The sequence below is a fragment of the Schistocerca nitens genome, chromosome 3 (assembly GCF_023898315.1).
Source record: "Schistocerca nitens isolate TAMUIC-IGC-003100 chromosome 3, iqSchNite1.1, whole genome shotgun sequence".
Taxonomy (NCBI): domain Eukaryota; kingdom Metazoa; phylum Arthropoda; class Insecta; order Orthoptera; family Acrididae; genus Schistocerca; species Schistocerca nitens.
Window position 1 is genome coordinate 148,621,440 of NC_064616.1, and position 14,922 is coordinate 148,636,361.

Genomic DNA, 14,922 nt, shown 5'->3' on the forward strand with positions numbered 1-14,922 from the left:
CTTGACAGGTTTGTCAGCAGAGGTCAGTCTAGTTGCGGCCCTAGCTGGCCATCCAGGTCACCAGATCTATCAGTATGCGATTACTTCTACATCTACATCCATACTCCGCAAGCCACCTGACGGTGTGTGGCGGAGGGTACCTTGACTACCTATATCGGTTCTCCCTTCTATTACAGTCTCGTATTGTTCGTGGAAAAAAGGATTGTCGGTATGCTTCTGTGTGGGCTCTAATCTCTCTGATTTTATCCTCATGGTCTCTTCGCGAGATATACGTAGGAGGGAGCAATATACTGCTTGACTCTTCGGTGAAGGAACGTTCTCGAAACTTTAACAAAAGCCCGTATCGAGCTACTGAGCGTCTCTCCTGCAGAGTCTTCCACTAGAGTTTATCTATCATCTCCGTAACGCTTTCTCGATTACTAAATGATCCTGTAACGAAGCGCGCTGCTCTCCGTTGGATCTTCTCTATCTCCTCGATCAACCCTATCTGGTACGGATCCCACACTGCTGAGCAGTATTCAAGCAGTGGGCGAACAAGCGTACTGTAACTTACTTCCTTTGTTTTCGGATTGCATTTCCTTAGGATTCTTCCAATGAATCTCAGTCTGGCATCTGCTTTACCAACGATCAACTATTCGAACGGTATCAAAAGTGAGTGATACTTCGACACGTAAATTAGTCTACTCTGCTTATTTTCATTCACTTATGTCGTATGGTATTACGTTTTGGGGTAACTCTTCCCATTATAGAAGGATATTTTTGGTTCATAAACGGGCGGTTCGGGCAATAAGTGGTGTGAGTTCACAACTTTGGTAACGGCTGTGATGTGGGATCTGAGTGGGGTACTGTCAAGTGGGGGGTGCTCCAGGGTTCGATTTTACACAGAGTACGCGAAGGAACTTGCCCCTCTTCTTGCAGCGGTGTACCGTAGGTCTCTAGAAGAGCGTAGCGTTCCAAAGGATTGGAAAAGGGCACAGGTCATCCCCGTTTTCAAGAAGGGACGTCGAACAGATGTGCAGAACTATGGACCTATATCTCTAGCGTCGATCAGTTGTAGAATTTTGGAACACGTATTATGTTCGAGTATAATGACTTTTCTGGAGACTAGAAATCTACTCTGTAGGAATCAGCATGGGTTTCGAAAAAGACGGTCGTGTGAAACCCAGCTCGCGCTATTCGTCCACGAGACTAAGAGGGCCATAGATACGGGTTCACAGGTAGATGCCGTGTTGCTTGACTTCCGCAAGGCGTTCGATACAATTCCCCACAGTCGTTTAAAGAACAAAGTAAGAGCATATGGACTATCAGACCAATTGTGTGATTGGATTGAAGAGTTCCTAGATAACAGAACGTAGCATGTCATTCTCAATGGAGAGAAGTCTTCCGAAGCAAGAGTGATTTCAGGTGTGCCGCAGGGGAGTGTCGTAGGACCGTTGCTGTTCATAATATACATAAATGACCTTGTGGATGACATCGGAAGTTCACTGAGGCTTTTTGCGGATGATGCTGTAGTATATCGATAGGTTGTAACAATGGAAAATTGTACTGAAATACAGGAGGATCTGCAACGAATTGACGCATGGTGCAGGGAATGACAATTGGATCTCAATGTAGACAAATGTAATGCGCTGCGAATACATAGAAAGATCCTTTCTCATTTAGCTACAGTATAGCAGGTCAGCGACTGGAAGCAGTTAATTCCACAAATTATCTGGGAGTAGGCATTAGGAATGATTTAAAATGGAATGATCATATAATGATCATATAAAGTTGATCGTTGGTAAAGCAGATGCCGGACTGAGATTCATTGGAAGAATCCTAAGGAAATGCAATCCGAAAACAAAGGAAGTAGGTTACAGTACGCTTGTTCGCCCACTGCTTGAATACTGCTCAGCAGTGTGGGATCCGTACCAGATGGGGTTGATAGAAGAGATAGAGAAGATCCAACGGAGAGCAGCGCGCTTCGTTACAGGATCATTTAGTAATCACGAAAGCGTTACGGATATGATAGATAAACTCCAGTGGAAGACTCTGCAGGAGAGACGCTCAGTAGCTCGGTACGGGCTTTTGTTAAAGTTTCGAGAACATACCTTCACCGAAGAGTCAAGCAGTATATTTCTCCCTCCTACGTATATCTCACGAAGAGACCATGAGGATAAGATCAGAGAGATTAGAGCCCACATGGAAGCATACCGACAATCCCTCTTCCCACGAACAATACGAGACTGGAATAGAAGGGAGAACCGATAGAGGTACTCAAGGTACCCTCCGTCACACACCGTCAGGTGGCTTGCGGAGTATGGATATAGATGTAGATGTAGATCAGTGTTGGGGCCGCTCCTGTTCCTTATTTATATAAATGATATGCCCTCTAGTATTATGGGTAACTTTAAAATATTTCTGTTTGCTGATGACACTAGCTTGGTAGTAAAGGATGTTGTGTGCAACATTGACTCGGTTTCAAGCAGTGCAGTACAGGACCTCCGCTGATGGCTTGTAGAAAATAAACTAACGTTAAATCACAGTAAGACTCAGTTTTTACAGTTTCTAACACACAATTCAACAAAACCTGACGTTTTAATCTCACAGAAGGCATATGATTAGTGAAACTGAACAGTTCAAATTTCTAGCTGTTCGGATAGATATTAAGCTGTCGTGGAAAGCCCACGTTCAGGATCTTGTTCAAAGACTTAATACTGCCATTTTCACTATTCGAACGGTATCAAAAGTGAGTGATACTTCGACACGTAAATTAGTCTACTTTGCTTATTTTCATTCACTTATTTCGTATGGTATTATGTTTTGTGGTAACTCTTCCCATTCTAGATGGTAGTTTTGGCTCAGAAACGGGCGGTTCGGGCAATATGTGGTGTGAGTTCACGAACCTCTTGTCGACCTCTGTTCACGAGTCTGGGTATTTTGACATTGGCCTCTCAATATGTATATTCCTTATTGTCGTTTCTTGATATCAATATTAGTTTATTTCCAAGAATAAGCAGCTTTCACTCGGTTAATACTCGGCAGAAATCAAACCTCCATTTGGATCGGACTTCCTTAACTCTTGTGCAAAAAGGTGTGCAGTATACTGCTGCATCCATTTTCAATAAGCTGCCACTCGAATTCAAAAATCTTAGCAGTAATCCACGCGCTTTCAAGTCCAAACTGAAGAGTTTCCTCATGGGTCGCTCCTTCTATTCTGTCGAGGAGTTCCTTGAAAAATTAACCTGAATTTTATTGTATTACTGATAGCGTTTACTTAAACTTATGCACTGACTTCTTATCAGGTTCATGAACATTTATTTTTATCTGTTATTACTTTTATGTAGTAAGTTCATGTACTGACACGTTCCATGACCTTGGAGATTTGGTCCTCAATTTGGTCCTACGGAACTTGACGTGTAAACAAACAAATAAATAAATATGCTGTAGTCAGGTTAGTTCTGTATTTCCTTTCCTCCAATGTGTTCTATGTGGCGTGGAACTCTGTTCCCTGGGTCACATTTTATTGGCCTCATCCTGTACAAGACATCACACTTCTTGAAACGAAAAAAAATGTCGTTTCATTATTCTGAGGAATCTACACTGATACTAGCTACGTTTCTTAAGAACTTTCGACAACCGTTGTTTCCCATTGAGAAATCGCATTTGCATTTTGTTTGTGAGTGGACCGTGTTCTATTTCTTATAAGAAGCATACATGTCTATCATCACATGTCGAAATTCGACAGCAGCACGACCGTGAACAACAGAGACTACAGTTAAATTGTTCGGCGCTATTGCCGCTCTCGTTGTTCGGGATCCCACGACTGTCATGCGAATATGAAATCGATGGGTTCAGGAGGGACGTACTCGACGCCGTGGAAGATCTCAGTGGCTCCACGCAACTACTGTCCGAGTGGGAAGATTCACTGTACGCTCGGACGTGCAGGAACGTGCGGTGACATCATGTACGATGCATCAAGAAGAGAGTTTGTTTGCAGCAAGACAAGTGCGTCCAAGTCTGGAACAAGAGGCGCTATCAGCTCGTCTACTGACGCGGCTTCCCTGGAGGCGGCATTAGAGGGAGGTGCACACAGCAGTGATTCCACGTTGTCTTTCCTGGTCCTGCATGTAGATAAACGATGGGCATATTCGTTGGTGGAAACTCTTAGGAGAATGATAGTTGCCATATTGCATTCGAACCCAGCAACAGGAGTAACTGCATGGGAATGCCATTTAGTACACAACACGATCACCTTTGCTTTGCAAAGCCAGTAATCTGGACAGCAGCCAGATTACTGGCTACGGTTGTTGACGTGTGTGTCCTAGCTCAGAGCTCTCCGGGGTGTTCATCTAAATCTACATCTACATGGATACTTTGCAAATCACATTTAAGTGCCTGGCAGAGGGTTCACCGAACCACCTTAACAATTCTCTATTACTCCAATCTCGTATAGCGCGCGGAAAGAATGAACACCTATATCTTTCCGTAAGAGCTCTGATTTCCCTTATTTTATCTTTGTGATCGTTCCTCCCTATGTAAGTCGGTGTCAACCAAATACACTCCTGGAAATTGAAATAAGAACACCGTGAATTCATTGTCCCAGGAAGGGGAAACTTTATTGACACATTCCTGGGGTCAGATACATCACATGATCACACTGACAGAACCACAGGCACATAGACACAGGCAACAGAGCATGCACAATGTCGGCACTAGTACAGTGTATCTCCACCTTTCGCAGCAATGCAGGCTGCTATTCTCCCATGGAGACGATCGTAGAGATGCTGGATGTAGTCCTGTGGAACGGCTTGCCATGCCATTTCCACCTGGCGCCTCAGTTGGACCAGCGTTCGTGCTGGACGTGCAGACCGCATGAGACGACGCTTCATCCAGTCCCAAACATGCTCAATGGGGGACAGGTCCGGAGATCTTGCTGGCCAGGGTAGTTGACTTACACCTTCTAGAGCACGTTGGGTGGCACGGGATACATGCGGACGTGCATTGTCCTGTTGGAACAGCAAGTTCCCTTGCCGGTCTAGGAATGGTAGAACGATGGGTTCGATGACGGTTTGGATGTACCGTGCACTATTCAGTGTCCCCTCGACGATCACCAGTGGTGTACGGCCAGTGTAGGAGATCGCTCCCCACACCATGATGCCGGGTGTTGGCCCTGTGTGCCTCGGTCGTATGCAGTCCTGATTGTGGCGCTCACCTGCACGGCGCCAAACACGCATACGACCATCATTGGCACCAAGGCAGAAGCGACTCTCATCGCTGGAGACGACACGTCTCCATTCGTCCCTCCATTCACGCCTGTCGCGACACCACTGGAGGCGGGCTGCACGATGTTGGGGCGTGAGCGGAAGACGGCCTAACGGTGTGCGGGACCGTAGCCCAGCTTCATGGAGACGGTTGCGAATGGTCCTCGCCGATACCCCAGGAGCAACAGTGTCCCTAATTTGCTGGGAAGTGGCGGTGCGGTCCCCTACGGCACTGCGTAGGATCCTACGGTCTTGGCGTGCATCCGTGCGTCGCTGCGGTCCGGTCCCAGGTCGACGGGCACGTGCACCCCTTCCGCCGACCACTGGCGACAACATCGATGTACTGTGGAGACCTCACGCCCCACGTGTTGAGCAATTCGGCGGTACGTCCACCCGGCCTCCCACATGCCCACTATACGCCCTCGCTCAAAGTCTGTCAACTGCACATACGGTTCACGTCCACGCTGTCGCGGCATGCTACCAGTGTTAAAGACTGCGATGGAGCTCCGTATGCCACGGCAAACTGGCTGACACTGACGGCGGCGGTGCACAAATGCTGCGCAGCTAGCGCCATTCGACGGCCAACACCGCGGTTCCTGGTGTGTCCGCTGTGCCGTGCGTGTGATCATTGCTTGTACAGCCCTCTCGCAGTGTCCGGAGCAAGTATGGTGGGTCTGACACACCGGTGTCAATGTGTTCTTTTTTCCATTTCCAGGAGTGTATTTTCGCATTCGGAGGAGAAAGTTGGTGAGTGGAATTTCGTGAGAAGATTCTGTCGCAACGAAAAACGCCTTTCTTTTAATGATGTCCATCCCAAATCCTGTATCATTTCTGTGACACTCTCTCCCATATTTCGCGATAATACATAACGTGCTGAACTTTTTCGATGTACTCCGTCAGTCCTATCTGGTAAGAATCCCACACCGCGCAGCAGTATTCTAAAAGAGGACGGACAAGCGTAGTGTAGGCAGTCTCCTTAGTAGGTCTGTTACATTTTCTAAGTGTCCTGCCAATGAAACGCAGTCTTTCGTTAGCCTTCCCCACAACATTTTCTATGTGTTCCTTGCAATTTAAGTTGTTCGTAATTGTAATACCTAGGTATTTAGTTGAATATACGGCTTTTAGATTAGACTGATTTATCGTGTAAGCGCTCATGTGGATGACCTCACACTTTTCGTTATTTAAGGTCAACTGCCACTTTTCGCACCATTTCGATATTTCTTCTAAATCGTTTTGCAGTTTGTTTTGATCTTCTGATGACTTTATTAGTCGATAAACGACAGCGTCATCTGCAAACAACCGAAGACGGCTGCTCAAATTGTCTCCCAAATAGTTTATATAGATACAGAACAGCAAAGGGCCTATAACTCTACCCTGGGGAACGCCAGAAATCACTTCTGTTTTACTCGATGATTTTCCGTCAGTTACAACGAACTGTGACCTCTCTGACAGGAAATCACAGATCCAGTCACATAACTGAGACGATATTCCATAAGCACGCAATTTCATACGAGCCGCTTGTGTGGTACAGTGTCAAAAGCCTTCCGGAAATCCAGAAATACGGAATCGATCTGAAATCCCTTGTCAATAGCACTCAGCACTTCATGCCAATAAAGGGCTAGTTGTGTTTCACAGGAACGATATTTTCTAAACCCATGTTGACTGTGTGTCAATAGACCGTTTCCTTCGAGGTCATTCATAATGTTCGAACACAATATATGTTCTAAAATCCTGCTGCATATCGACGTTAATGATATGGGCTTGTAATTTAGTGGATTACTCCTGCTATCTTTCTTGAATATTGGTATGACCTGTGCAACTTTCCAGTCTTTGGGTACGGATCATTCGTCGAGCGAACGGTTATATATGATTGTTATTTTTCAACACGGTATAACGCAAGATTGGATGTTGCCCCTTCTGTCCTGACCTACCCCGATTGAGAGAATACCGAACAGTTACACGGACCGGCACGTTCTCCAGATCCTTCACCCGCTGACATCTGGTCACGGTTTGTCGAGAGATTGGTACGCCGCCAGTCGTCACCCACTACGACTGATTATCCGGGCTTAGAGTTGAAACAGCGTCGAATGTCGTACCCTACTGTAGTCCAAGCTGTTGTGTTGGCAGAAGAGCCAACAACGTGTTACTAGATGAGGCCGAAATGCACGCGTTTTTGCTCACGCAAGCTGGCGTGAGGAGGGAAGAACTATACTGACGTGAGGTCTGGAACATGACAAGGAATTAGAATTCAGAAAGCGGACGTACTTAGTTGGATACTTAGCTTTAATCCATTGATGATGAACGTCGCTCTTGACGGTACATGATTCACAATATTATCTGGTCAGAATACATTCTGGAAGTAACTGAATATGGCGCCTTGGTAGGTCGTAGCAAATGTCGTAGCTGAAGGCTATGCTAAACTGTCGTCTCGGCAAATGAGAGCGTATGTAGACAGTGAACCATCGCTAGCTAAGTCGGCTGTACAACTGGGGCGAGCGCTAGAGAGTCTCTCTAGACTAGACCTGCCGTGTGGCGGCGCTCGATCTGCAATCACTGATAGTGGCGACACGCTGGTCCGACGTACACTAACGGACTGCGGCCGATTTAAATGCTACCACCTAGCAACTTCAACTTCTACGGATCACCGAACGGATACAAGAAGGATACAACAAGCAGCACTTCACGATTGGTGTCTTCCTTGACATCGAAAAAGCTTACGATAAGGTGTGGCGGCCCAACCTTATCGTCAAACTGCATCGCACTACCCCTATTGCGGACTGTTACATTAGACTCAGACAGATTTCTGCAGGACAGGAAACTGTATGTCCGAGTCGACGATAAAAACTCCGAAATGAAACTGATCTCCGCAGGAAATCCACAAGGCTCTGTCATTTCGCCTCTGCTTTTCAACTTATATATAAATGACATCCCAACAGTCTCCCTTGTTACGACGAGTTTTTATGCGGACGATACGACCTTTCTGACAACTGGACGACACTTGGACCAGCTAATCGCTAGGATGCAACGGCAACTTGCTGTAATGGAACGCTGGGCGCTGCAAAATAAGATAACGATCAACCCGACGAAGACGGCAGCCGTTCTGTTCACACGGAGGAAACCAGTTCTGAACGACAGACTCCAAATAGCTGACCAATTTATCCCATGGTCGCCGGGAGTGAAGTATCTCGGTGTCTACCTTGACAAAAAATTACTCTTTACGCAGCATATTGCCGACAAGAAGACGCCAGCCCAGAAGATGGCCAGGTCATTGATTCCGTTCCTGAAGAGTAAGGATCTCAACCCTAAGACTAAACTCCAATTGTATAAGGCGACGGTGGAACCCACAATGTTGTATGGCTCCACCTCGTGGGGAACTACGTGCATCTCCAACTACAACAAACTCCAAGCGCTGCAAAACATTTGCTATCGATGGATCTCAGGAGCTCCATGGTGTACAAGAAACGTCGACATCCGCACCGCACTCCACGAGACCACTATACAAGAGAAGGTCCGTGACAAGGCTCTAAGAATTTTTGACAAGATCGATGCCCTTAGGGACGAAGTTCGACAATTAGAATCGGTAGGAACGGTAAACCCTGCAAGATGGCACAAGTATCGAGTACCGAAGTCAATAACGTTTCACCCCCCATAGGCAATCTGTCATAGCACGAGGAAGCAGTCACACATAACAGCCTAGACACGTCTCACCCTCCACAGGAGATAGACATCACCAAAGACAGCAAAAAAAAAAAAAAAACACCAAGCAAGTGTGGTGTCTGTCGGTGACACCACAGTTGCCGCTAGGGGTGGCAAATCTGTCTACTGAATTTATGACCCAGTACACCACTAAATCACGTACAAATTTAATCATGTACTCTTTCTAATATACAGTATCTACGCACAACAACAAGAATTTCTTCATGTTCGTTTCTGCCTTTTGTTGCAGTTTTCATGGCCAGCGGTGTCCAGCGACAGAAAAAGAATGAGACTGCTCGCATTACTGACGAAATATGTGTCACGGCGTGATCGTGCCAGATTTGACGCTGAACTATGTCCTTTCACTGTAGCAAGTTTCAGCAAAGTCGATGAACTTTGTGGGCGAGCAATTTACTATCGATGTGTTTGTACTCTTGGCTATAACATGTATGGGAGTCGGATACAAAAGAAACGAGACTGACACTGAAAGTTCATGCGTTTACCAGATGTGTTTCGTTACTGACGGTCGCCTTCAAAGTAGTACCTGTTTGAGTCCATACGTATCTGTGTACATTCTTCCCTCTGATTGAAACATTTCTCCATTTCGTTTCTCTGCGGCTGCACAGGAGTTGCCTTTCTGCACAGCGAAAAAAACACGCGCGAAGTTATCTGCTCGAATGCTGCCACTGTGATGGCCGCTTTTTATAAAACGTGTCACAGTATAAGGACACATTTCAAAATCGAGAAACAGCTACACACTAGCACGTCATGACAAATAGTTCTTGCCGGCCGAAGTGGCCGTGCGGTTAAAGGCGCTGCAGTCTGGAACCGCAAGACCGCTACGGTCGCAGGTTCGAATCCTGCCTAGGGCATGGATGTTTGTGATGTCCTTAGGTTAGTTAGGTTTAACTAGTTCTAAGTTCTAGGGGACTAATGACCTCAGCAGTTGAGTCCCATAGTGCTCAGAGCCATTTGAACCATTTTTGAACAAATAGTTCCTTAGTAATGCATGCAGTCTGTCTATTTAGTGTCAAGATGAAAACTCAAGGCACAGCGTCTGTTGTCTTTGTATTACCTTTTTAAAAATTGGCCAAAATATGTTAGTGCTTTAGTGAGCCAGTTTTATTGGTGGAATCTGATCACTTCCATTTCCTTGTCCGAAGAATCAGCCTGTCTGTCACCACAAGAAGAATTTGGGTCCGATTCCCAGTATACCTCAAGAAGTGTTACTTGGTAGGAGGACTGAAATTGGTCCTCTAAGATAACTGAGAATATACTTTAAAGATAAGTACCTGCGTGAAATTTTAATCGATTATGAATGTGGAACACTGTGACAGTGACGAATAAAGGTTTTCAGAAATGACTGCAAAGAGTCTCCTTTTGTGGTGATGAATTTTTATTTACAGTTTTTAGTATTCGCTCATAGATTGTGGAGGTGGTTTTGGAGAATTTTTTCATTCCATAGATTACTCCTGTTGCACAAATTCTGAAGTGCATGGGAGTTGTTAACTATGCTAAAGATGTGTATTTCTATGTACCTAACATAACTGACGAACATAAACATTTTCCGAAGAGATTTGTGCACCAGGAATAAACCTACGGAATCAAATAATTCTGTACAACCACCCCCACCATGCTGTGAATGAATTGTAAGAACTGTATCACCTGATAATGAATTGCTAGGCGACTTGAAACCGGTAATGGGAAAATACAGAGTTTACCTTTACGAAACGCGACTGGTCGCAGTCATTTCTGAAAACCTTTTTGAGGTGGTCGAACACGGTCAACTACAGCAGTAGACGGCCGCTACATTGTGCAACAGGCAAGAAGGGAGCCACATAAAACAGTGAGTGCAGTTGCAACCACATTAAACAGGACTGCTAGGCAAGCAGTCTTACATTGAATACTGGCACGGTGGCTGCGTATACTGAAGACTCCACAGCTGCTACTAGACCATTGATGGCCACTAAAAAGAGGAGGGCACTTAATACAGAGTCCTGCAGGGCCTCATTCTCTTGGGTGTGGGGGGTACTGTGGGAAGCACCAACTTGACAAGAAGAGCTGGACAAAAATCGGAAGCAGGCCTCAAAGATCCCACTCACGTAAGGCAGTGAGGATGTGGTGTCGCAATGTGATGTCATAAGCCTTTTGTAGATCGAAAGAGACAGCAATGAGGTCTTAACTTTGGTCAAAAGCTGTGCAGATGGCAAACTCCATGCAAACCAAATTGTCAGCAGTGGAACAGCCTTGGCGAATATCACCTTGGGACAGAGACTAAAGGAGCCAACGCAGCCACCAGCTCAACGTGTGATTGAGCACGTTACAGAGAATACTGATGAGACTAATTAGGCGATAAGTGCAATCGCTCAATCCGCTGCTGAAGTACACGAAAGGCAGGTTGATAGTTCTCAAGCCCAGAGGTTCGAACATAATGCAGAGCAAAACGTTTGGCTATGGCATTTAGATCAGTGTGAACGGCATTGTTCAAGGAAATACCAAGTATATGTGCAAAGGACTAGTATCCATACACTCATCTACTCTTCCCCCAAACCTACATTGGAGATGAACATGGTCAAATGATTGAAACTTACTGTTTCCAGCATTCTTGCTTTATTAAGTGACGGACCTGGGCATGGGGCTGTTTAAAGGCAGGGAGGTGCTCGATTGAAGGAAGCCACTTATGGCGTTCGAAAGCCCGCCTATGATCTATAATGGCCTCTGCGATTTCTAAGGGTCACCAAGGTACTATTGTCCAACAGGGGAATCCCAAAGAATAGGAGACCACTGTGTTGGCTGCTGGTAGAATGGGTGCTGTTGCATTCTGGACTGCCTAGTCAGTGCTTCAATTTAATGGGGAGCTATGAACGACTGTGGAGGTAAAAGCATGCCAGTTGGCTATTTGGAGAGCCCATCTAGGTGAGTGCCCAGGGGAGTGACACTGAGGGAGTGACAGGAAGATTGGGAAGTGATCGCTACCACACAGGTCTTCGTGGACGCTCCAGTGGATCGTTGGGAGACTACCAGGGCTGCAAATAGAAGGCTCAGTGGTTGAATAAGTTTCATATGCCTCACTGAAGTGCATAGAGGCTCATTATTCAAGAGACAGAGGTCGAGATCTGCCAGTGAGTTTTCGATGTCCTTACTGGCTTACTGTGGTTCCACCCCACAAAGCGTTATGGGCATTGAAGTCGCCCAAGATTAAGAAAGGTAAGGGAGGTGAGAAACCGATGCAGAAAATATGTTGTGAGGTGCTCCACCATCAGAAGGGTGATAACCATTACAGATGGTGAAATCCTGAAATCCCCTTATCCAAACGGCCTTAGCCTCCAAAGTTGTATCAAAAGGCATAGGTTCACTGCACACAGAGTTCAGAACATATGTGCAAAACTCCACCTGACACCCTATCATAATCGGCATGATTCTTGAAATATCTCTAGTAGCCCAAAAAGGGCAGGGGTTCGTGTAGCTGGAAACGGAGTTTCCTGAAGGACGATACAGAAAGCAGGGGAGGAGCTTAAGAGATGTTGTAGCTCAGGTATTGAAAAAAACTGCTGCAATTCCACTGGAGAATGGTACTGTCAGTAAACAATAAAGGTGTGACCAAAGAGGTAGGTTATGTCCCAGGGTCACCTTCTACCATTGGTTGAGAGGGTATGGTACCAAGACATAAGTTATAAGAGATGTTGTGTAGTGTGATCTGGAGCCTCAGGTGCCACCAGTATCGCTGCTGTGGCCACAGAAGCAGAACATGTGGTATCGAGCGGTGTGGGGGACACCGGAATTTTCTTCGTCTTGGAAGACTTTCTTTGTCTTTCTTTTCCTTAGAGGGTTTGGTTGACTGGGAGGGCTTCCCTGAATTAGTTTCAGGGACTGAAGAAGAATGTAAAGTCCTACGACCAGCAGCCTCAGGTTCCTTCAGCCACTGGCTGGTATCCGTTTGCAGAACGGCAGAAACCTTGGAGGGGAGTGTCCCCAGTGGCCCGTTCCTGTTTTGAGAAGCCAGACGAGGGTGATGCGTCTCCAGCTGACGGATGGGGATCAGCGCCCCCCAGCGGGGGAGTGGGAGGGCAGCCATTGCTCCCAAAGTGGGTGCGGGTGTGGAGGAGGAGAGTCCCCAACAATCAGGTGGTAATGCATGGTTGAGTGGCCCTAAGGGCTCCCTGTAGGATGTATAAGGGGGGGGGGGGGGGAGTGGGGGAGTACTGTTGGCAGAGACGGCAACGTCGGCAAAGCTGTAGCCTACAACACTGTAATGAGTGCAAGATGTAAACACTCATACTTTTTCTTGGCCTCTTGGTGTCATATAAACTTGTATTCTCTCTCTCTCTCAAAAAACTGTGCAGTCTGTAAACAGGGAAAAGTTTCGCGAACTGGTTTAAATGATGACTCTGGGAATGTACCACATCCCCTCACGTATCACTCCCATAGGGATCATGAGAACAAGTTTAGATTAATTCACCATGCGCAGAGGCCTATAAACAGTCATTCTTCCCGCGCTCCATGCGTGAATGGAACGGAAAAAGGCCCTAATAACTGGTAGAGTGAGACGTACCCTCTGCCATGCACTTCAGAGCAGTTTGAAGATTATAGGTGTAGATGTAGTTGACGAACTCGCTACCAACCCAACCTTGTGGCCAGCATGAGAGCACGTTGCAGAGCGTGCTCTGCCGTCCATGATCACTCACCCTGTTAAGAATCATGTTCCGCCTTTTGTAATCTCCAGGTGATCATCATAAATCGCGGTAACTGCAATGAGATTACTGTCTTTGAATGAAAGTATCATTTCTATTCGTATCATTGCATATTTTTTTCAGTTATCTCCTGTACTACACTGTAGCAGTTCTTTCTACACTCCTGGAAATGGAAAAAAGAACACATTGACACCGGTGTGTCAGACCCACCATACTTGCTCCGGACACTGCGAGGGGGCGGTACAAGCAATGATCACACGCACGGCACAGCGGACACACCAGGAACCGCGGTGTTGGCCGTCGAATGGCGCTAGCTGCGCAGCATTTGTGCACCGCCGCCGTCAGTGTCAGCCAGTTTGCCGTGGCATACGGAGCTCCATCGCAGTCTTTAACACTGGTAGCATGCCGCGACAGCGTGGACGTGAACCGTATGTGCAGTTGACGGACTTTGAGCGAGGGCGTATAGTGGGCATGCGGGAGGCCGGGTGGACGTACCGCCGAATTGCTCAACACGTGGGGCGTGAGGTCTCCACAGTACATCGATGTTGTCGCCAGTGGTCGGCGGAAGGTGCACGTGCCCGTCGACCTGGGACCGGACCGCAGCGACGCACGGATGCACGCCAAGACCGTAGGATCCTACGCAGTGCCGTAGGGGACCGCACCGCCACTTCCCAGCAAATTAGGGACACTGTTGCTCCTGGGGTATCGGCGAGGACCATTCGCAACCGTCTCCATGAAGCTGGGCTACGGTCCCGCACACCGTTAGGCCGTCTTCCGCTCACGCCCCAACATCGTGCAGCCCGCCTCCAGTGGTGTCGCGACAGGCGTGAATGGAGGGACGAATGGAGACATGTCGTCTTCAGCGATGAGAGTCGCTTCTGCCTTGTTGCCAATGATGGTCGTATGCGTGTTTGGCGCCGTGCAGGTGAGCGCCACAATCAGGACTGCATACGACCGAGGCACACAGGGCCAACGCCCGGCATCATGGTGTGGGGAGCGATCTTCTACACTGGCCGTACATCACTGGTGATCGTCGAGGGGACACTGAATAGTGCACGGTACATCCAAACCGTCATCGAACCTATCGTTCTACCATTCCTAGACCGGCAAGGGAACTTGCTGTTCCAACAGGACAATGCACGTCCGCATGTATCCCGTGCCACCCAACGTGCTCTAGAAGGTGTAAGTCAACTACCCTGGCCAGCAAGATCTCCGGATCTGTCCCCCATTGAGCATGTTTGGGACTGGATGAAGCGTCGTCTCACGCGGTCTGCACGTCCAGCACGAACGCT

At 47.2% G+C, this 14,922-nt stretch overlaps 1 protein-coding gene across 2 annotated transcripts in view; it reads right to left on the reverse strand.

The window, feature by feature from the left end:
• The window catches only part of LOC126248093 (b(0,+)-type amino acid transporter 1), a 645,761-nt gene that overhangs the window by 309,713 nt on the left and 321,126 nt on the right, over window positions 1–14,922 (reverse strand). The window lies entirely within an intron of this gene.